Source organism: Marmota flaviventris, chromosome 12 (assembly GCF_047511675.1).
Source record: "Marmota flaviventris isolate mMarFla1 chromosome 12, mMarFla1.hap1, whole genome shotgun sequence".
Taxonomy (NCBI): Eukaryota; Metazoa; Chordata; class Mammalia; order Rodentia; family Sciuridae; genus Marmota; species Marmota flaviventris.
In genome coordinates this window covers 68,840,238-68,854,417 of record NC_092509.1, presented here as the reverse complement: position 1 = coordinate 68,854,417, position 14,180 = coordinate 68,840,238, and the positions used below count along the sequence as shown (strand labels likewise).

The 14,180-nt window shown below is 41.9% G+C and overlaps 1 long non-coding RNA gene across 1 annotated transcript; it reads left to right on the top strand.

Moving 5' to 3' along the window:
* The first annotated feature begins 8,530 nt into the window (after window positions 1-8,530).
* Window positions 8,531-13,233, top strand: LOC139707836 (uncharacterized). The gene is made up of 2 exons (XR_011709262.1): window positions 8,531-8,617; window positions 12,866-13,233. It is a non-coding gene; the product is annotated as an uncharacterized lncRNA (long non-coding RNA).
* The last annotated feature ends 947 nt before the right edge of the window (window positions 13,234-14,180 follow it).

Sequence of the window (14,180 nt, the reverse complement as noted above, 5' to 3'; positions counted from 1 at the left end):
ATATAAAGAAAAAGCATTTGACAAAGTCCAGCACACCCATTCATGTTTAGAAAAACTGGGGATAGAAGGTACTTACCCCAACATTGTATAATCTATATATTACAAGCCCAACGGCAACATCATATTGAAAGGAGAAAAACTAAAGTCGTATCCTTTAAAAACAGGAACAAGACAAAGCTATCCACTCTCACCAGTCCTATTCAACATACTCCTTAAAACTCCAGCCAGAGCAATCAAGTAAGAGAAGGAAATTAAAGAGATATGGAGAGAAAAAAGAAGAAGTCAAATCATCTCGCTGATGACATGATTCTATGTTTAGAAGACAATCCCCACCCCACCCCCCAAATAAAACCTCCACCAGAAGACTTCTAGAGCTAATAAACAAATCTAGCAAAGCAGCAGGACACAAAACCAATACACAGAAGTTAATCATTTTCCTACACTCCCATAAAGAATCTGCTGAAAAAGAAATTAGGATAACTATCCCATTCACAATAATCTCAACACACACACACACACACGCACACACGTGAACACATGCACATACACACATATACCACAAAGCAAAACAAAACCCTTAGGAATAAATCTAACCAAGGAGGTGAAATACCTTCTACAATGAAAACTATAGAACACTGAAGAAGACCTTAGAAGATGGAAAGACCTCCCATGTTGTTGGATAGGCAGAATGAATATTGCCAAATGGCCATACTACCAAAAGCATTATATGGATTCAATGCAATCCCCATCAAATTATCAATGACATTCTCCACTGAACTATTAAAAAAATAATTCTAAAGTTCATTTGGAAGAATAAGATAACCAGAATATCCAAAGCAATACTAAGCAAGAAAAGTGAAGCAGGAGGCATCACAATACCTGTTCTAAAATTATACTACAGAGCTATAGTAACAAAAACAGTATGAGACCAGCACCAAAACAGACATGAAGGCCAATGGAATAGAACAGAAGGCACAGAGATAAACTGACGTAGATAGTCACATTATACTTGACAAAGGTGCCGAAAACATACATTGTAAAAGGTAGTGTTTTCTAGCAAATGGTGCTGGGCAAACTGGATATCTATATGCAAAAGAATGAAACTTGATTCCTATTTCTCACAAAAGATATCTAAAAGTAGATCAAAGACCTAGAAATTAGAACAGAAACTCTGTAACTGCTAGAAGAAAATTTAGACCCAACACCTTAGCTTATTGGACAAGCATCAAATTCATTAATAAGATTCCTAAAGCATAAGAAATAAAACCAAGAATCAATAAGTAGGTGGCATCAAATTAAAAAGCTTCTTCGCAGCAAAGGAAAACACTGGCAGTGTAAAGAGAGAACCTATAGAATGGGAGAAGATCTTTGCTACCTGCTCCTCGGGTACCTCTATTTAGAATACATAAAAAATGTAAAAAACTTAATACCAAACAACAACAACAACAACAAAAAACCACCCACAAATAACTTAATTAATAAATGAGCAAAATAACTAAAGAGATAATTCTCAAAAGAAGGATTATAAATGACCAATAAATATATGAACAAATGTTCAACATCTCAGCAATCAGGGAAATGCATATGAAAGATACATTAATATGTTGTGTTACTCCAGTCAGAATGGCAATTATCAGTAATACTGCTACTAATGATTATGAGGGGGAAAAATATACACAGAAACATTGTTGGTGGAATGGCAAATTATTACAACTACTCTGGAAGGCAATATGGTGATCCCTCAAAAAACTAAGAATGGAAACCTCATATGACCCAGCCATTCCACTCCTTGGTATTTATCCAAAAGATCTAATATTAGTATACTATAGGGATGCAGCCACATCAATTTTTAGAGCAGCGCAATTCACAGTAGCCAAGTTCTGTAACTAGTCTAGGTACCTGTCAACAGATGAATGGGTAAGAGAAAAATGTGGTACATAATCATACTGAAGTTTTACTCAGTCATGAAGAAGAATGAAATCATGGCACCACATACTGGTAAATGAATGGAAATTGAGAACATCATGCTAAGGAAAATAAGCCAGATCTAGAAAGTAAATAGTTGAGTGTTTTTTTTTTTTCTCATATGTGGAAGCTAGACCAAAGTAAGGGTTGGGGGTGAGGGGTAAGAAAGAAAAAAAGAAGGGAAGAATGAATCTAATGGTGGAATGAATCTAATCAAACTTTCCTATGTACATGTATGAATATACCATAGTGAATGTCACCTTTATGTGTGTGTGTGTGTGTGTGTGTGTGTGTGTGTATATATATATATATATATATATATATATATATATATATATATATATATATAATCACTGATTAAAAAGAACCACAAGTAATAGAAGGAAGATCAGTAAAGTAGAGGAAAGGAAACAAAGGAAGAAAGAGGGGAGAGAAGGAGGAAGTCCTGGAGATCGAATCAGAGCAAATTATATTCCAGGCTTGAATAATTATGTCAAGATGAACCCTGCTATTATGTATATCTACAATGGACTAATTAAAAAAAAAAAGTATGGTGCTTCAATTTGCCCTGTCTGGTGTTTGATATTGGGTAGGTAGATAGGATATGAGGGTAGCATGTTATTGTTTTGCACATTTGTGATTGCTGGTTGCATTTGTTATAAACAGCTCTGCTCTATTTAGGGAGCTGGTGATCAATAAGGCAGATAATATTTTCATCAGATTCAAAAAGACTAATGTTGTGAAGGCTGCCTGTTGAGGGGGCCTCTGTTTTCTTAGCAGCTTCACAATTTCCTGCAGACTGTCTCTCATCCAGGCTCTTTTCTTTGCAGGATCTGTCCTCCGTTCCAAGCACCAGAAGAATCATACCCTGTCATTTATTAACACTGTAGGATAAAAGGAAAAAAAAAGTGTCATTTCTGGTAGAACTAGGCAGGAAAAAAAAAACCACAAGGAAAAAAATCATGGCAAGATTTTCTTTTTCCATATTTCCAAACAGTGGGGGGAAAATAATGGAATGTTTGCCTTAAATTTTGTGTTGCTTTGGCTGCAATGAGGAGATAGTTTCTTGAAGGCAAAAATCTGTCTTTTGTCTTATTATTGCCATCTTCAATCACAGGAAAATCTGTTCTTGCTGGCTGTTTTGCATTATTCCTTTTTTTCCCTCAAATCTGTCACTTGTACCAATTATGAAGTGTCTTGATTCAAATATGAATTTAGAGGGTAGGTGAAGAAAGTGGCCATGACTCAGAAGGCTTTGGTCTCCTTTGGGTGATTCTGTTCTGGGAAGTAAGTTGTCTTTCTACACAGGCCTATGGTAAGGGGGGGAATAGAGAGAGAGGATACTTGAACCTCTTCTCTGAGCCATTTCCCCGAAGCCCTAGGGTCTTCCTTCTGCCATTTCTTTCTTGTCTACAAAATCTGAAGTATCGCCAGGCATTGTGGTGCATACCTGTAATCCCAGCAGCTTGGGAGGCTGAGGCAGGAGGATAGAGAGTTCAAAGCCAGCCTCAGCAAGAAGAAGTGCTGAGCAACTCAGTAAGATCTTGTCTTTAAATAAAATACGAAATAGGGCTGGGGATGTGGCTCAATGGTGAGTGCTCCTGAGTTGAATCCCTGCTACCAAAAACAAACAAATTAAAAAAAAAAAAAAAAACCCTGTGAAGTATCAAGCAAGGTATCTATTTGTGGAGATTACAAAGCAAAAACTCTCTCCTGCCCATCCTCACCTTAAAATCACTGGGAATCACTTCCAGATCCCCACCACCTCTGCTGCTCCCAGCTAGCAAGAAGTTCACCAGATCTTTAACTTGAATTTCTCACATTGTTAAAATAAACAATTTTGGTGTGCATCTTTTTGAGAAGATTACTTTCTTTAATTAGATAGTATTTAGTGTCATCACTGGTACATTGTAGATACTTGGAAATATTTGTTAAGCAAATGAATGATAGGGCATTACATGTTCCCCAATATTGGCCAGTTTTTTGAGAAGCCTGAGAAAAATTCCCGGCATCTCAGGCTGGGGGTGGGGTAGAGTAAGGTGGTGTGTCTTGCCTGCAAAGAATTCCAGGTGAAACTGTACTTTCCAAGCTGAAAGGAAATTACAAGGCAAGAAGAAAGAAGCTAGAGAAGACTGGTATGTCCCTGACACACTGCTTTGGGGACAGATTCAGTGTTCTCAGAAACAAACGAAAAATCTTACAAAAGGAGTTGATTTTCCTTTTCTTTGACTCAGTCAAAATAAATTAACTTTGAAGCAGTGGTTCCTATTTATCTTTACTGAACTTGAGGATGTTCACATATATTAACAGAAAGTCAAGGACTCTGAAGAAAGTCAGAGTCCCAGAGCTTTGACTCTGAAACTTCGGAGATGGGATAGAGAAGCTTCTTTCCAGGTTTAGGGGTTTCTGAACAAGTTTTTCCTCTTAAACTTCACCTGGGACAGGGGTCAGGATTGGACCTTGGGCTGGGAGCATGTGGTGTCCTGGGTAGGCAGCCACTTACTGCACAGTCTAAGTGAGAACAGAAATTGGTTGGGTGGAAGGATAGCTTAGGAGACAGTCCAAATGGGACAGGTTGCAATACCGGAAGGTGCCTGGTGTTGGCGCTCTTCAGAGAAGGACACACAGGGGGAAGAACAGGATGGAGGTCCTGGTCTGCTGGGTTAATGACAACTTTCAGTGCTTCATGTGGTTCCCAGAGAGTAAAGCTTCTTGGATGAGAAACTTAATGATAACCAAGTCTTCTTACAACTCCAAGAATCCATAAGTGGGTTCTACCCTTTGTCTATGGTTCTTTGGTTGGGTTAAAAGACTAATCAGCTTAATGCTATATTTACTTTCTAGGGGGATAGAGAAGATTTCTCATTCCTCCAAATAAAACTTCCAGACCTCATTTTCTTTCCTTCCTCCCTCCCTCCCTCTCTTCCTCCCTCCTATCTCTTCCTTCCTCCCTCCTTCCCCTCTTTCTTCTTTTCTTCCTCTCTCTCTTCCTTCCAATATAAAATCTATAAATCCAATGAGAAACTAATTTGTTATGGTCTTCTTTGGGGGCTCCTCAGGATCTCTAAGAGATGAGATCCTCTTAAACTTAATTTTTCTTTTCTCTTTTTTGTTTCTGGGGATTGAACCCACGGGTATTTAACCACTGAGCCACATCCCCAGTCCTATTTTGTATTTTACTTAGAGACAGGGTCTCACTGAATTGCTTAGTGCCTCGCCATTGCTGAGGCTGGCTTTGAACTCACGATACTACTGTCTCAGCCTCCTAAGCCACTGGGATTACAGCCCAAGCCTTTAAAAAAATATTTATTTTTTAGTTATAGCTGGACACAATACCTTTATTTTATTTATTTATTTTTATCTGGTGCTGAGGATTGAACCCAGGGTCTTGCACATGCTAGGCGAGCGCTCTGTTGCGGAGCCACAACCCCAGCCCCCAAGCCTTTTTTATTTATATATTTCTTACTTTGAGAGAGGGTTTTGCTGCCTTGCTTAGGGCCTTGCTAAGCTGCTGAGGCTGGCTTTGAACTGGCAATCTTCCTGCTTGAACCTCCTGAGTCACTGGGATTACAGGCATGCACCACCATGCATGGCTTAAACTTAGTTTTTCAGTTAATCTTCTCTGGCTATTTCCCAGGTCATGATCTGAGGCTCAGCTAAAGTTTAGGGTCTTTAGAAAGCACAGAAACATCAATGTCTTAGCTAAAGATATTGATTGCTAAGCAAAAATCACACAGGGCTCTTCTCATTGGTTTTCTCTAGCTCTCTTGGAGCGTTAGAGTCTGGGGAGTGATTTCATGGAATTTCCCTAATGGAGACTGCACTCTCCCCATGGAGATTGGGGCCATGTGGTTTGTTAGTATGAGAGTTCATACAAGTACAAAGGCTAAACTGCTTTGTATGAGGATGGTGTGTTTTCTAGAGCTTGAGGGATTTCTGATACTGCAATAATGTTAGTTGTCGAGTTCGTGGAATCTCCCACAAGCAGGTAATAATAATGAACTTGACATATGCATGGCTTTGTAGTTTACAAAGCATAGCCAGACCCATTTACCTGGTTAAACCTCACAACTACCCAGTAGGGTAGATGTTATTATTTCCCTGACATTATAAATAAAGAAATGAGTTTAGATGTGCTTTATCCAAAATCACATGGCTGCTTGGAGACTGGGTCAGAATTCAAGCTAGACTGCTGGTCCCTGGCTCTGTACTCTGACACTAGCCAGGACAGTGTCATTCTGATATTCCTGCAACAACTTCTGACCTTACTTCCTGGGTTAACCTCACCAGACAGCTGAAGTGTCAGAGGTAGGTTGACCAGTTGCTGCACTTGGAGAGTGATGTCACACCTGGCCATGTGCATCAGTGAAGGATATGGGGACCAGCAGTATAGCTGCTGGGTTGCTAGTGTATTGTAATCTTCCCTAGAGTCAGGATGGCCTTGATGTTGCAGCAAACATCCACGTCACCCTGTCTCCTACCTTCTAATTGTTGACCTGCCTTGTTGGTAGAGAGGATCTACCTATCTGGGGAGATGGATTTCACCTATGACTTTAGTCTGCAGTGAGAAAAGTTGTTATTGCAAATGGCTCTTATTTTTATTTATTTTTTTGTGAAAGTAACCAAGGTGATCTTTTAATTTAGAACATTTGGAAAATATAGAAAATAGAAAAAGAAAAAATTAAAATCAGCTACACTCTGCCCATTTAGATAATATTTGGTTATATAGCCCTCTAGCTACTTTTCATTTTTTTTCTTTTCTCTTTACCAATTCTAACTATATACATCAAAAAGGCATTTTTTTTTCTTTTACAATACAGGTTGCAATGGGCTCTTCCAACTTATCAGTGTACACGGCTTAAGAAAGTTTCTCATATTATCACATAGTTTTACAGATCACTGTTTTTTTTTTCCATGCTGTGCCAATATTCCATAGTATAGTGTTACCACGATTTATTTACTGATCTCCTACTTGTGGACATTAAAGTTGTTTCTGATGTTCCCCTGTTATAAATAGACTACTTCCTCTCAGCTGGTCTCTGGTGCCTGTTCTCGAAACTGGGCTCCTACCTTGTTCTTTGTCACCAACCCCCCCGCCCTGTGCCCCATTTCTGAGAACTGTGTCCCTGCTTGGTTTCCTGTTCAGGGGCTCAGTTCCTTCCAGGGAGTAGAGTCCTGTCTCTGAAATCCAGTTTCTTCCTGGCTGGCTTTCTGTTACCTGCTGTCAGACCTGCTAGGCAGACACCTGAAGCCCCTTACTCTGCCTGCTACCAAGCATTCCTGGGGCAACCATCTGCCTGCCCTACTCCAGTAATCTTATCATTTTTAGGTCTTGACTTTTCCTGCTTGGGCCTGAACCCAGGCCTTGGAGATGTGGAAATAGGAGGAAAAGTGTTTGGGCAGGGTCTCAGGGACAAGGAAGGGCATGCAAATTGTGAGTGAGTGAACCTGGACGGAGCTTGCTACGAAAGACCAAGGAATAAGCATGTCCCAGACAATTTATGATTCTCCAAATTGACCTTGGCTACCCTGGTATATGGTCTGGAACCTTCTTTCCCTCAACTAACAAATCCTTCTCCTCTCTCGGATGTCTGCCTCAATCAGAGATCCCCAAACTTTCTCTGTCATGGTGGCCTTGGTGTCTTCATAATGTCTTTTCAGAATCTCAAGGCCAAAAGAAATCCCTAACAGTTAACTTTCTAAAGTAGTTAGGGTTGAACGAAGTAGTAGTAATCATGTCCCCGATAATTTATGCTGTTTGAAAATTAATTCTCACAAATAGAAGGAAATCAAGCATTTTAAATTAATTCTTGAACAACCACAATTACTCCCAACTCATGGGATTGGACAGAGCTCTTGGGTGATATTCCTCTTTCTCAAATTTCAGAATCATTTAGGACACTGCCTTGATTTTCACAGGATATATATTTTTTTTAATCACAGAAACTGCTGAAAATCCAGCTTTGTAGCTATAGCACCGTTGAAAAGAACATACTGTGATCTAATGTTGAAATGTGTACTACCTCGAGCTAGTAGTTCATGTGATATTCGACAGATGTTGGGTATGTGTGTGATGTAGCAAGGGGTAGAAAGGGTGGCTTGTGTGATTCTCAAAGACTTCAACTACCCCATGGAGCCCCTGTGAGCTCGTGATGGTGTGGGCTGTCTGGGCTTGCCATCTAATACTGCCCGTTTACATGTCCCTTTCATGTTGACTCAACTATAAACCCCATAAGGGCAGGGAGCACGTCTGTCATAAGCATCCAGAACAGTAGCTGGCATGTTAGGAAGTGTTTAATGAACAAATCCTCATGGGTTGGAGGAATGGCGCCCATTCACTCCTCGTGTCTGGTCTCCTACAGAAGGCGAGGTTGGAAGGAGCTAGAAGCAAAATAGCTGCAGTGCTGGGTTTGGTGAGAACAAGGACGACAGTTGCAATTGTAGAGGCTCTGTGAAAGCAGAGGGGAATTAATCAAGGTTATAACAGAGGACATAAGCAAGGGCTCCAACACCAGGTGCTGAGGAGGATGAGGCCGATTACAGAGGGAAGTTGAGGAGTGCAAAGCATGATAAGAAAAGCCCAAGGAGACGCTGAAAAGAAGGCCGCGCCAGAGGTCGAGACAGATAATGAGAAAAGCTCCTCGTACATGAGGTACGTCTGCTCAGGGAAGGGGGTGGCAGTGCCCCTTCCAAGACAGAGCAAAGGCAATTTATTGACAGACACGGTTTCTGAAAATTAAATGGATCTTTGCCTGGGTATGCTTACAAAAGAAGGGCAGAGGACAGATCCCACAAAGACACAAATTTCCCAAGGGACAGAGAAGAAATACCCTAGAAGGCATGGAGGCTGGGCAGAGGAGAGAAAAATCTCTTATTTTTTATAGCATGGCTTCTGACCTTCTGGGACTAGCAAACAGGATCCAAATGGGACCTCAATTGAGGAAACCAATCTCTTATTGCTGGCCCTGCTGGCCCCAAAGCTGCCAACTGTCTGGTGCCCACATCGGTCCACGGGGACTTATTTTGTCACATTCTGTTCCTGGGTCTGAGGCTAGCTGCTCCAAAGAGACCTCCTTGCCAAGTCAGGGCAGCGAGAAAGCTCTGTTTGAAGTTGCTATTAGTGTCTTCCTCAGCTGATTTCTATAAGGGATTGTTTTCCGGTAAAGGAGGAATAAGGGAAATACTTAAACAATAACTGCTCTGATGGAGTGTGTACAGGGAAATCATTATCTCTTATTGTGCCAATAAGTTTCAAGGCAACAAGCCAAGCTGTTCTTACGCTGCGGGAGCCAGGGCTGCAGCGCTGAGGTCAAACCACACGGAGAAGGGAGATGGTGTTAGATGCCTCCTGGAGGCACCCAAACTGTCAGAGGCTCGTTTGAGACCAACTGTTTTTCTCATTGTGAGGAATATGGTTTAAAGTTTTGTACTTCAAAGAAAGAAAAGACATGCTGATGATGATAAAAATAAGAGCTGATGCCATGATCATGTTAAACATTGCCACAAAAGCTTTGTGTACAATCTCATTTAAAACTCATGAACAGCAATAAAAGAAGGTGCGATGGTCTCCATTTCAAGGAGGAAACTGAGGGCAGGATCCACTTGGGATTTTCCCCACTACGTGATGCAGAGACCATCTGCGCAGCCCTTTGAGTCTTCTTTCATGAGCACATAGTAGGTGCTAAGAGATGTTTTAGCTTTGAAGAAGTTACACAAAGAAGAATAAAATATATTCTCCTCTGCACCCTCCCCCTGAAGAACTTATCAAGAGGTCAAAAGTGACTCAGAAGAAAACAAAGAAGGAATCAAATTAGATTCCTGAATTAACCAAGCTGGAAATAAGTACAATTTCAGTAGGAATTCTGGGGGTAGGACAAAATTATTAAAAATTGGAAAAATCACTCTGATACTAGAAAGAGATAAAATGGAATATAAGACCATTGGATGATATAGTGTTGGAGTAATCAGGGATTCGGAAATTTAAAGTAATCTTCCTTGTTTGACTGTAGGCACTGATGATCAAGTCACATGGTTTTACTAGGAGAGACCTGTCTCTAAGGGTCTATAGTCCAACATTTACAATTAACTCCCAAATTATGTTGTGACTCCCAGGGCTTAAACATGGGGACCAATGAAGGCCTTCACCACACTCTAATCCAAGTCTGTATGGGTGACTTGGGAGGAAAGCAGGAGGTAGAATACACTGGAGCATCTTTAAGATGCTAATCTGTCACTTGGAAGAGTTTCTAAGTGGCAATAACAAGGTAACTATTTGCTTCCTTTCACCTCTTACAAGTGTCCAGGGCATGCTGAGTGTTGGCAGCTCACCGTGGTTCTGTTCTGACTCTACAATTTCATTTCTAGTTTAATTAAGGGGTGTCTGGGCTCTCCTGGCTTTTCTTCTGGGTTTTCTGATACTTAAGGGAAGTGTCCTCTATCCTTCCACTCCTAAATCTCAGTGGGCTTCTCTGAAGGGATCCCATGGTGATTGACATGGTTTGATTCACTTCTTGCTTCTGTCTCCGGGTGTCTTCTACATTCAGAAGTCATGTGCCGGTCATGCTGACATTGGAGACTCCTTCCCTGGGCTCAGTTCGCCTTCCTCTGTTAAGAATGAAGTCTCCCACAAGAGGCATGGTGGTGCAGGCCTGTCATTCCAGCTACTCAGGAGGCTGAAGCAGGAGTATCACACGTTTGAGGCCAGCCTCAAACTCTAAATATTTAGGCAGGTGGAATGTAGACCGAGTTGCTGTCTCAAAATATAAAATAAAAAGGTCTGGGGAGGTGGTGGTTTAGTGCGTGGCAGAGTCTCCCGGGTTTCCATCCCCATACTGCCAGGAAGAAGAGATTCCTTGGACAACTGTGTGAAGTAATCAGATCTTTTCCCAGGAAGTAAAAGAGAATGAGAGTAGCTCCGTGGGGCACATGGAGGGAGGTAATCACAGATGTGCTGAGTGGAGTGAGGCATTCACAGCTCTCAGAGGACCATACAGGCACCTGCAAGCAGAGGGGCAGAGCACCTGGCTTTTCTAAGAGCACCTGTGTTGTTCCCTCCCTGTGAAGCCAACCTCCTGGTGGCCCCCAAAGAGGCAGCTTCATGGGTAGGGTGAGGGTCTGGAGAGCTGCTCTAGGGAACCCAAACCCCAGGAGGCACCGAAGGGAAGCAGCACTTGGGAAGCAGGACCTCGCAGAGGCGGAAGGATGGAGGATGTGTTTGTGGTGACGTCAAAGGCCACCAGGGCATCATTTCCTCATGAAAACACAGGGCTGGACAAAGGAACAGGCACATTGGGACTTTTAAGTGAGTTTTTCCTGATTATAAAAGGAATCCCTAATCATTGAAAAAAAAAATTAAAAGCATAAAGGAAAAAGAATTTCACCCAGAATTTTACAGACATAAATAACCACAATTAATACTTTAGAGGGTTTCCTTTCCCTATGTGCAAATCATACTTATAGAATAATTATAACTTTGTACTTTGTTTTTCATAACATTGTCTTGAGCATTTTTCACTATAATTCATCATTAATATAAAGTGACTTAATAGCATAATTAAATACTTAGTTATATAATGTACAGATATATCATAATGCGTTTGATTATTTCCCTGTTGTTTAGCATTTAAATTATTTTCATTTTTAGATGTAAAAATGATTTGTCAACATTTCTAATCTTTGTTTTGATTTTTACACTACTATTGTCATGGATGTGGAATTACTAAAACAAAGACTGTCAGTTTTTTTAGTATATGGTATAAAAATCAAAGAGGGAAAGAAGGGAACATGGAATGAGAGAGAGGTGGGGAATAGGAGTTGAAATTAAAGAAGGAGGGAAACAATTTAAGTCATTCTTAATTCCATTATCCAAAGCAGGTCCAGCTCTGACATTGTTATGGTCTGAGGCAAGAGTATAAATGAAGGTCTACATTCCACCTGCCTAAATATTTAGAGTTATAAATCCAGTTAACAAACTGTTAAATACATCTCATCCTTACCTTTGCAATACCTGAAAGTTCAGGTTCAAATTTAGAGCCCTGGGACTCCTTGAAGTTCTGTGACAGAGCGTGGTGGTAGGGGAGAGCTGATTCCCATCCTCTGGCCACCTCCTTTCTCATTTCTTGGTCTCCTATGTCCTTGTCACTCTGCCCACCCGCAGCTCAAGCCTGCACCATGAGGGCCTTTTGTGTGCACACATGCAGACTCCATTCATGCCTCTGTAAATGGCCTCCTGGTGACCAGTCCTTGGGTCTGGGCCATGTGCACCAGTAGTGCAACCTACCCTGTGAGAGCTCATGCAACCCTGGAATGAGTTAGAGGCTGTTTGATTTCCGGGACATTTCAGGGTGCAGGATACTGGGGTGTGCACTAGGAGGATGGGCTAGAAATTCAGGTGTTTTTCCCTTTGGCCTTGCAGAGTCCTTGCCCTGTGGAGAGAAGCAGGTTAAGCAGGGCCAAAGTGAGGCCTCCAGGGGTTCTGGGAAGGACCTAGGACTAGGAGTGGTATAGATCCAAAGAAAACCAGAAATAAAATGTGGGAGTATAGCCTTCCAGATGCTTTTACACACACACACACACACACACACACACACACACACACAAATAAATAAATAAATAATAAAATTGTTTCATACATGTTGTTTTTATCTCCTTTATTGTGAACACATGTCCAGGTTAATAAACATACACCCATGAACACATGGGGTTAGACTTGGTAGAGTATCTTTCGGTAAGATTTCACATTCTTAGCAGTCACGCCTTCTTGTAAACCACACCCTTGCCTACACTCAGCATTTTAATGCTTGTTTCATTGCTTATGGGATAAGCAGAAAAAATGACATTTTATTGTTGAGTCATAGTGAGATGGAGCACGGTCCCTGGACCTGTTTGCTTTTTATTGCAGGCACCGTCTCTTCCATCCTTTGCCAGTTTATTGGAAGTCCTTCCAGAGTGATTAGGAAGACCTGAAGAAAGGAGAAATGGTAGCAGACAAACAATGGAAATGCAGCCGAAGGGTTGAGGGTACCTGGTCCCCATTGCTGGTCTAGACCTATTGCTTTGCCTCAGAGCGCCAAAGGGAAACCAGAGAAATGAGTTGTCTGCTTCCAGGAGTGAGGAGAAGAGTTGGCGGAAGCCCTGGCCAGCAGGGATACAAGATCTGCATCCACAGAGGAAGCACGATTCACTCATTTCCTGACCCCTGGCCATCTTAGGGCTTCCTATATGATGATTCAGCCTTTCTCCCTCAGGAAAATATAATTTGGCTTGTGACCTTGAAGTTTATTCCTAACCTGGAAGGTGATTGGGGTCTGGAACATGCTCCCCAGGGCAATAATTGTTTAAGTGCTTCTCTCATCCTGAGTGGCAGGAAAACAATGTATTACATATGTCAGCCGGTGCGTGAGTGACTCGGGTAGGAAGGCGTCCTTCTCTGAGGACCAATTTGTTCTGGCGGGATGTACTTGTTTGTGTAAGGCTTCAGTGGATCGAGTCAGCTGGAGGCACCTGTATTTGCAGCATGAGCAACGGAGACCCTTTGCTGCTCTGACCTGTCTGCTGGGAGGCGTTGACACAATGACATCTGAATGTGTGAAGCATCATCTAATTATGGTACATTTCTTCCTGGGTTGCCTCTGGGAGTGGAGGCCCTGAGAGTTTATATATTGTCTTGGATTACTTCATGTGTAAATCTAAGCCATGCTCCTCCAAACAAGGCAAGCTCCTTGGGGGTAGGACTTCTTTCCCCTTGTTCTACCTCAGCCCTGTGGGGCAGGGAGGCCAGAAAGGATGATCCTCCCTGCCTTGTTTTCAAGTGGAGGGAGTCCTGTGTGATTTTTTTTTTTCTTTTTGGTACTGAGAATTTAACCCAGGGGTGCTTAACCACTGAGCCACATCCCAAACCGTTTTATATTTTTAAATTTTGAGACAGGATCTCATTAAGTTGCTTAGGGCCTCACTAAATTGCTGAGGCTGGCCTCAAACTTTCCATCCTCCTGCCTCAGCCTTGAAAGCTGCTGGATTACAGGTGTGCACCACCACACCCAGCTCCCAGTCTTTCTTGTTTCCCTACTCACTTTTTTTTCCCCTACAGAACCGGAAGGACCCACCCTCTTAGGAAATTTGAGAGAAATTCCTTATTCCTTCTCCTTCACTGCCCCCATATGCTGTGGCTTTTATGGGCAGGCCCCCTATGCGTGCGCCTCAGGGAAGGGGTGGTT